This window comes from Lutra lutra, chromosome 8 (genome assembly GCF_902655055.1).
Source record: "Lutra lutra chromosome 8, mLutLut1.2, whole genome shotgun sequence".
NCBI lineage: Eukaryota > Metazoa > Chordata > Mammalia > Carnivora > Mustelidae > Lutra > Lutra lutra.
This window is the reverse complement of record NC_062285.1, coordinates 5,235,772-5,245,778: the sequence shown is the minus strand read 5'-3', so window position 1 is coordinate 5,245,778 and position 10,007 is coordinate 5,235,772. Positions and strand designations below refer to the sequence as shown.

Genomic DNA, 10,007 nt, shown 5'->3' with positions numbered 1-10,007 from the left:
TTGTGAAATTTCTGCCTGCGGAGAGGAGAAAAGGTCCACAGGCTGCACACAGCGTCCTGGGGAGTCCTCTGCTTTCTGATAGGAGAGGGCCCAGAACCCCTCCGAGCCTCCGTTCGCGTTCACTCAGAGCCGTGCATGTCTAAGCACAGAGCGGAGAGTAGGTCACCGAGGGCGGCAGGTGCGGGACACCTGCTGCCAGTCGCCAGCGGATGGGGGCTCGGAGAACCCCGCGGAGAGAACGTGCGTGGGATGAAGCCCCACGACTTAAAAACGATGCAACAAAAAAGTGGGAGCAAACGGGAAATGGGATTTCCTGTAAATATGATTTTTCACCTCCATAAGGAGGCGTAAAAATATTTCGAGCTAACAAATCAGATAACAGGGCTCAAAATACACATCTTCCCATAAAGGATCATATAAGAAGACATATAATCAGCTAAAGTCTGGGGATTAGGGAAAGGGAGAAAAGAAAGAAATATGAGAGGGAGTTGGATAACTGACACTAAAGAAACGGACGATTGAGGACATCAGGTAACATCGTCCTTATGATCACAGACCCCAGGACAAGAACCAAACCTTTCCAGTGATCAAACACAGACACACGACCGCAGAGTCGAGCGAGGGCCAGGAACACACAAACATAAAGAAGTCAGGGATCACGAATTTACTGATTTCAGGGCAAAAAGCATTGCTCAAAAGATTTTTTTTATAATCCTGAGAGTTGCAATTCACAAGAGGAAAAAAATAGGAGCATCTATGCACCAAATATCATAACTTCATTATTCATAGCAAACACTGTAGGAGATATAAAAAGAATAAATAGTTAGAAATAATTGGTGGTCTTTGCCAGACTAAGGCCACAGGAGGTAAAAGAGGATAGACAAGACCTAAAAATATAGTCTATCATATTAATTATATATATAAATTTAATATTAGATAGGTTATTAATATAGTAATATAGTTAATATTCAGTATATTAGATAATATATGTTGATAATATATTAATATTAAATTAATAATATATTAATGATATATTACTAATAAAATAGTAATAGTATATAGTAATAGTAATATAATTAGTAATATATTACTAATATATTATAAATTTATTACGGTGGATCTAATATAGTAAGCTTTGTATCCTGAAACAGAAATTACATCTTTTCAAGTGTCCTTGGAAAGAAGGCTAGTGCACCTGCCTCTAGAAACTTCAACGGGGAAAAAAAAAAGTAGATCGTTAGTGTATCTTTCTTTGAAGGGCAGACGGCTGCCATATTCTACACGGTGATTCTCAGTTTCTCAGACTCTAGTATGGACGTCACTCCCCATCCCCTCTGTGGTTCCTGTGAGAGAGCAGGCTACAATCTTGTCCTCTCTCACCACCGGGTTACTCTTGGCTCTGTCTCCCTACTGGAAACCTCCATGGGACTTCAGCCCCCACACCTGCCCCACACCACACTCGAGGACACAGACAGCAGCTGAGCCAGCCCAGGCTTCCTCCTTCTCCCTCACTCCCGAAAAGGCAGCTTCCAGAAGTTTTCTGAGCCCCTGAGAAGTGTGGTTCTTTGCTCACTATGTTAGAGACTACATGTTGGTGTGTCCCCAGAGGCAGGTGTTGAAGACTTATCTGCCAGTGTGTTGCTGTTAGGAAGTAGGATCTTTGGGAGGCAGTTAGGTTTAGATCAGGTCAGGAGGCAGGGGCACCCAGATGGGAGTAATATGCTTATATGAAGAGAAAGGGGTCAGAGCTCTCTCTCCGTCATACAGCAAGATGGCAGCCGCCTACCGACCACCAAGCGAGCCCTTTCACCAGCAACCAGATCTGCTAACACTTTGAACTCAGACTTACAGCTCTGGAATTGTGACCAAAAAAAAAATCAATGTCTGTGATATTTTGTTACAGCAGCTTGGGCTAAGACACTCTCACTGCTTCTTTCTCAAACCATCTTTATGGGGATTACCTGATAAATGTAATTTTCCACCATGTTACATGAGGATTAAGGGGAAGGGGAGTAAGTAGAATGCCCGTTGTAGAAGCAAATAGTGAGCCGGATTCCGGATCATGGATTTAGTACTCGTCAAACAACAGGAAGAGTTGGTTAACCATAGTCGGTTAACAATCTATTTCCTTGTAGAAATCTGCCTCTCTTGGCTTCCTTGTTGGTGCCGGTTTTGTAGGACGTGGGATGGGAAGATGTGCTTCCTCATTTCCAGGCCCTCATCTCCAGTGGCAGGTCACTCTCATTCTGTGCTCACGGTCTGTCTCAGTTTTCACTCTGGGCACTCAATGGGATTTCAGTGATATCCAAATGATTTCTACAGGGTTTGCTCCTTCTAACATAGCCTGGAAAATACCAGGTGCTATAGATGGAATGCTTGTGTCCTCCCGAGATTCACATGTTGAATCCCATTCTCAGTGACATTATTAGGAGGTGGGCCCCCCGGGATGTGAGGAGGTCATGAGAGTGCGAGCCCCCATGAACAGGCTTGATGTCCTTATGAAAGAGATCCTGGAGGGCTCCCTTCCTCTTCTGACAGGAGGACAGACTAAGACATCACACAGGCTTGCTTATTCATATGGTAGCTTCATGGTCCTATAGTTGCATTCAAATAGATAACAGACTGGCAAATAAGAAAAGGAGAGAGTAAGAAGAAGGAGACTGGAGAGAACAGCTGGCTGGCCGGCTGGTGGGCTGCCCTGACGGGTACACAGACCATCACGGGCCCAGCTTGGGTTTTCTTCTCAAAATTCACCCAGGCCCTGGACAAATAAATCTGTTCACATCTATTTCATCTGTTCACCAGATCTCTGATGTCCCACCCTCCCAGGGAAGAGGGCTGTCTCCTACAATCTGGTCTACCCACCTCCTGCCACAGACTGGGGGTGCAGAGAGCCCCACATCTACCTTGTCTCTCTCCAATGAGATCCTAATCTCCTGCAGGGCTGAGTCATTGCCTGTGTGTCTAGACCAAAGTTCCTTCTACTGAGAATTCAGTGTGACTGCCTCCCAGTCCTTGCACATCCTCCTGCCTCTGGGAAGGGTGTGTTCCCTAGAGTTGTACAAATCCTTGTTCGAGCCCTGAGCATTTCTTCCTAGTTATGTTACCTACCTCTAGCAGTCTTCAGTATGTCTGGTTCATGTTTCCTACCTGCTTTTCCTTCTGCTAGGCTGAAATGCTACCTGGTTGACCATAGGCTCCTAGAAGCAGCAATGTCTTTGGACAAGTCTTCGGATGCCACAGTTGACTCTCTGTCAAATTAAAAAAAATCATAAGATGAAGCTGACCCCCACAAACTTGGGTCTCCAAGCCAACCCTGGAAATGAACCCTCCCAAACCAGGATTGGTTCCTTCAAAATAACGGAGTGAGCATTCCAGCCCTCAGCATGTTTGTCTTACTGCCAGAGTGTTTCCTTTCTTGCTGGGGCTGATCGCCGCACCTCTGGGAATGGACTTACCCTAGGACTAAGGATCTCTCCTCATACTAATGAGGATGCTAATGCCATACTATATTTTATTTAGGATTTTTGACTTTGACAATCTTAAGTGAGAATGACATAGTTTTATTTGGGATATATTTAATAGGTATCACTACTGTGCTGGCTCATACAAGAAATTTGAAGCAAGCCTCCCTTCATTTTCTATGCCCTGGAACAGCACATCAGGACTCGATGGCCCTAAGGGTTCCCCTGTGGACTTGCTGTTTTGGACAGTAGGACTTCGGTCTTCTTTCTGATTTCTCCTCTGATAGTTGGTCTATTTAAATTTCATAACTTGTCTAAAGCCCATTTTAAGAAATTATACTGTCTTCCAAATTAACTCCTTGGTCCAGATTTTCTGACATACTTGATAAAACTCAACAAAGTTTTCTTCTAATATAACTTTCCTTTCCTCTGTGTCTGGAGCTATTTGCCTTGATTCCATACTTGGTATATTTTTATTTTCTTCTTGTTATCTTGTTGAACCAACAGCTTACCTATTTGCTTTCAAACAAATATAATTCTATATTTTTCTGTTGTAAAACACCATCATTTTAGGCTTTTATCTTTATTCATTACATCCTTCTGCTTTTCTAAGCTATATTTTGTTGTATTTCTACCTTCTTGTATGGGTGCTTGATCCACTTTGTTTATTCTAACTCTTTAATTAATATGATCACTTAAAATCATGATCTTAGGAATATGTGGCTAAATCCCATGGGTTTGGATTTGTCATTTTCACTTTCAGACTCTCACAGGTATTTTCTATTTTGTTCTTGTTTTTCTTTTTGATACAAATGTTATGTAAGGCTTTAAAAATTCATTTTGTTTATGTAAACCAGGGAGGGGAAGGGGGGGACTGGCTTTTACTTGGGTAACACTTTGACAATTCTGTGAGGTTGTATACAGTAGGCCCTGAACAGCGTAGGGGGGAGGGGCGCCAACCCCACCCTCACCCCGCACAAGTCGGAAATCCGCATGTCACTTCTGACTCCCAGAAAACTTAACTTCATATAGCCTCCTAGTGACTAGAAGCCTTACGGATCACATAACCAGTCGATTAACACCCACCTTGTGGGTTGTATGTATTAGAGGCTGTGTTCGTTCTTCCAGTGAAGCAAGCTAGAGAAAACAAAACATTATTAAGAAAATCATAAAAGGAACGCCTGGCTGACTCAGTCAGTAGAGCAAGCGACTCTTAATCTCGGGGCCGTGAGTTCGAGCTCCATGTTGGGTGCAGAGATCACTTTTAATGAATAAATAAATAAAAATCACAAGGAATAGAAAATACATTTACAGTACTGTACTGTATTTATCGGGAAAAAAAAATCCACGTGTAAGTGAACCCACGCAGTTCAAACCTGTGTTGTTCAAGGTCAGGGGCGTTATCCCTTTTCCAGATGACCCTTCATGAGGTGAAATGACTTTGTCATGGGCACAGTTGGCCAGCGGCACAGCCGGCCACCCCTTATTGGAGACTGTTCTCTCTCAGCGGCACCAAGAGGAAAAGGAGTCTTGGGCTAAGCTCTCAGGCCGATGTAAAATGTAGTTCCTAGACAAGGAGAGTGGAAGTCATTGATGACACAGGATGTTCATTGAACATTTCAGAAAGAAAATGACCCTACAGAGGGCCTCTGATAGTCTCTGGCTCTCTACCAAGCTCTGAGCAGGGGAAGGGCCCTGAAAACAAACACAGAGTCTGGGCTGGGTCTCTCCATCCCGATCGAGGCATGGGAGGGTGCACAGGAACCCTGAGTCCGAGATATGGAGTTCTCAGGACCCTCCGAGTGGATGTGCTGTCTCCCAAGCCTCCCTAATTGGCCAGACATGCCTGGTTTACTTCTGACCAGAGTTCTGTGCATGTCCCAATCATGACAACACACATTTACAGACAGCTTTTTGGCTTATAGACCACAGACGTGATCACCTCCGTTGTTGAGGAGGTCAAAGAAATCTTCTTTCCCTCTTTCCCATTGCCGAGTGTATTAGAAACTTCATTCTTTCTTCCACTCCTGTCAAAATTAACTGATATGACCTTTATTTTACAAACTGAGAATCTGCGTCTTCATGGGATCGAGGAGTATAGCCTGGGCTATGCAACGAGCAGGCAGGATAATTAAATTGTGGGGACTCGGAAGAGGGACAAGATAAGAGGCTTGTCTTGGGGTGGAAGATAGGGGCAGGGAGGATAGTCCAGGATGGAGAGCAGCGTTCAGCAGGCCGCAGGGCAGGAGGGCAGAAAGCGGATGGTAGAGTTCATCGAAAACTAGAGATCAGCAGGGCAGATGTTCTAGAAACACGGGAGACGAGGGAGATGCTTGGGCTGGCTGGCAACACAGCACACAGGACACCAGCGATGGGGGAGGCCAGCAGGTGAGGAAACAAGGGCCTGGGTGCACCGGAAGGAAACAGTTGGTAAACTGACAGTTTGATCAAAATTATAATTTGACCAAAAATAATAACTCCCAGGGGCACCTGGGTGGTACGGTCGGTTAAGTGCCCCACTCTTGGTTTCTGCTCAGATCATGATCTGAGGGTTGTGAGGCTGACCGACCCCTGTATAGGGCTCCACCATCAGCACGGAATCAGCTTGAGGAGTCTCTCTGTCTGCCCCTCCCCCGACTCGAGCGCAGGTGCACACGCTCTCTCTTTCCCTCTCTAAAAAAAATTAAAATAATAACAGTCCCCAGGGACTGGATGTGTAGTGATACCTTTGGTCTACCACAGAGGATGACTTCTGCGGATGTCTATGTATCTCTAAGCAGTTTTGTCCATTTTGTAGAAACTTTTTTTCCCCTGCCTTTTTCCTCAAGTCATTCTCTACAGCTATTTCTGCTCCGCAGAGTTTGTAACAGTGACAATCTAGAAACAAAGTACGTAGTCAGTAAAAAAGACTCAGTAAAATTCAAATATGTTGGGTGACAATTTATAAGGAAGGATCCCATTTTTGTTTTAAAAATAGGTAAATATAGAATACAGAGAAAGCATCTAAGGGTTATTTGCCAATCTGAGTTTCTCCAGATAGGTGGGATCACAGTAGCTCTTTATTTATATTTTTTGCTTGTTTGTATGTTCTCCCAGTAAGAGATTTTACAGGTTTGTAGAATTTTCTGAATTAAAAAACAAATTTTAGAAAAAGATTTTAATTTATCTGAGAGAGGGAGAGAGCAAGTGCTGGGGGAGGAGCAGAGGCAGAGGGACAAGCAGACTCCGTGCTGAGCGTGGAGCCCAATGCAGGGCTCGATCTCAGGACCCTGAGATCATGATCTGATCTGAAACTAAGAGTTAGACACTTAACGCAACTGAGCCACGCAGGCACCGTTTAAAAAGCAATATTAAATTTATTTTCTACCAACTGATGTTCTGTTTGTTCAACTAGATTTTTCACAAGTTTTTAATTGTGTTTATTTGTTGAAAACTCACTCTTTTAATAAGAAATTTACTTTTTAAAAAAACATAACAATTTTTGTGCACATTTTATGACTTTCATGTGGGTATTTTTTAGATGCTGAGTTTCCATATGCATTCACCTAAAACAGTCAATAAAACTATGAATTGTCAGGGGGCCAGGGTGGCTCAGTCAGTTACTTTTTCCACTCTCAATTGTGACTCAGGTCATGATCTCAGGGTGGTGGGATCAAGCCCCATTTCGAGCTCTGTGCTCAGCATGGAGTCTGCTTGTCCCTCTCCTCCTCACTTTCCCCAACCCCTTCACTATCTCCAAAATAAATAAATAAAATCTTCAAAACAACAACAACAACAAGAATGAACTGTCTTTATCACTTTCCAACACTGAGGTTCCCATTCTTCAAGCAGCCAGATCAAGAGCTTAATCTGTGAGCCAGTGACTCGGTGGGGGTCTGTTATCTTCTCCATCATGTTGTTTGGTGCCATCCCCACAGTGCGTGGGCAGAAGCAAGCCTTGCTCCAGAACTTTGATCATGAGTACAGCTTTGAGTGACAACCTTAATGTGGTCCTCAGTGTGTGATCGGGTCATCAAAACCAGATCAATGGCTTACGTGGCAGGATCGGGAAATGAGTTTATCTATGATCAGAGGGTTTCGAGGGATTAGTAACCCTTTTAAGTTATGCTCTTCCTTTGTGGAGAAAAGCACTGCAGAGAGGAGTGATGATGGCCCAGCATGGAGGTAAGACATCCATAGAACCATAGAGAGCCAGTGCTCACCTATCCTGGGAATTTTAACGTAAATCATCTCTTTTTGATCTTGAAATACCCCAAGAAGACAGGTGTTGCTATGAACCTCTCCAAGAGGCCAAGTCATGTGCTGAAGTTACAGTTAGTAACTGGCTGGACTGTGGTGAGAGCCCAGGTCTGTAGGACTCTGTTGAAGGTTAGCACACTTTTTATTGGATTAAGCTGCCTCCTGACCGGAAGGCAATTTATCAAAGAGCAGGACAGATATGCCTCCTGTGCTCTACAGTTTATGTTACTTTACAGTTTCATCTCCACATTCCATTGGAATGCTCACGTTCTTCCCGCTCTGGCAGGGATAAGGGATGCCATTTATCTGGCACTTCCTATGTAGCTGGCTCTGAGCAGAGTGATTTGCATATATTATCTTAATTTATTCATCATAAGAGCCCTGGAAGGTAGCTATCATCAGCCCCACTTATGGGGCTGAAGAAATGGTGGCCAAGAGAAATTATTTGCCCCAGGTTCTAAATATAGGAACCCAGAGCTCCCTGACTCCCAAACCTGTTCTCTTTAACTCTATGCCTTACATCACTCATCAAAGACACACAGAGACCAAGCTCACTACAACATACTGTGTCTCTATAGCAAAAAAGTTTTTTAAGTCTGAGGTCATGTTTCATTTCTAAACCTGAAGGAGGACTTATAATTCTTGGATGCCTCCTTAGATTTTATTGAGTTCCATCTTGGAATTTCTGAGCCCAGTTTCTTAGAAATTCATCCAAGATCAGTATCATGGTTCAGAAACTAGGAACTTTATCTAACACTGAATATCAAAGCCAAGGCTGAACAAGCCCTCCAGTTTTAAAAGGGAAAGGCACAGTTGATGCTGCTCTTTTATCTTCTCAGATGTCTACCTAAAGCCTCAGATGGGTCAGAAATAGAACTGCAGATTCCATCTTTACGAAGAACGCATTTCTGACTCTGGACTCTGGGGAAGGGTTGCTAAATGCAGTCAAGGATAAACAGCTCCTGGCAGCCCACCACCCCAGATGCCAAAAGAACACAGCTCTCCAGAGTAAGCAGCTTACACCTACGAGCAACACCAATATTCCTTTTTCGAACCGGTTGAAATGAAACACAGGAGCAGCAGAGGAAGTGGGGTGGCGGAGGAGAAGCACTTTTGCAGGAAGCTGTCTGTAACTGAAGAAGGATGGAGGGAAGAAACTGCAACTGTGAGCACCTTACAGCTGCTGACGGAGAGAAATACAGGTTAAAAGAAAAGAACAGACGCCAACACACACTCCCCGTGCTACTTCGGACCACGACCCCAGGATATTCCCTACCCAAGCCTCCTGCAAAGGTCTTGTTTAAAAAGGACTTGACTCACTGAAATTTTGACAAAAAATGAAAAATGTTTCCAACACAGATCCATACCAAGTCATACCAAGAAAAAAGGGAAGAAAATAAAATTATCCAAGAAAAATATTGCACCGTCACGAATAAGTCCTGGGACCAAACATATTGCCATGAATTTTTAAAATGTAATGAAGCTTTGGCCTCTGTAAATAGAAACTCAAAGCAGAGATACCAGGGAAGATAGGATGCGGGAACAAGAGGTAAAACCTAGGCTGCTTGTGCTCAGGAAATTAGTGCAGGGGTTTCAGTGGAAATGGGACATCTGATAACACAGCCAGCTGAAAACACGGCAAGGCTGAGAAAAGTCAGCAAACCTAAACGGACTTGAGGAGAGCTGTAACTTTAGAGTGCTGTCCGGGTGAATGGCCTCACTGGCCATGAGGCGGCCAGTGTTTGAGAAGTTCAAGGAAGTAAGAGCTGTAAGGACAATGAGATGGTGTCTAAGTCCATTCGAGCTACTAGCACAAAATGCCACTGGCTGCGTGCCTTATAAAGAATAGGAATTGCTTTCTCACAGTTCTGGAGGTTGGTAAGTCCAAGATCAAGGTGCTGGAAGGATTGGGTTCTGATGAGAACCCACTTCCTGGCTCCTCAACAGCCATCTTCTCGCTGGGTTCTCACATGACAGAAGGGCAGGGGAGCTCTCTGGGGTCTTTATACAGACACTAACCCCATTCATGAGCACTCCCTCATGACCCAGTCACCTCCCAAAGGCTCCACCTCCTAATATCATCCCCTTTGGGGTGAGGATTCCAACATATGAATTTGGGGGTATGGCAGATAAACACCCAGACCATAACAAATGGCTATTCTTAGGTTCCACTGATTTTTTTACAAAGAACAAATAAAAGCCTGTGGGCATTTAATAGGGAACTGAAAGCCAGAGAAATTCCCTAGTAACTTACAAAAGGGCTCTCCTGAGTCAATAAAAGGGAGGAGAACACTGAAAACTCTG

General features: G+C 44.0%; 1 long non-coding RNA gene across 1 annotated transcript; it reads right to left on the bottom strand.

Moving 5' to 3' along the window:
* Window positions 1-1,120: 1,120 nt before the first annotated feature.
* Window positions 1,121-6,058, bottom strand: LOC125106636 (uncharacterized). The gene is made up of 3 exons (XR_007129382.1): window positions 4,841-6,058; window positions 4,551-4,601; window positions 1,121-3,251 (listed from the first exon to the last, which is right to left on the bottom strand). It is a non-coding gene; the product is annotated as an uncharacterized LOC125106636 (long non-coding RNA).
* Window positions 6,059-10,007: the final 3,949 nt, after the last annotated feature.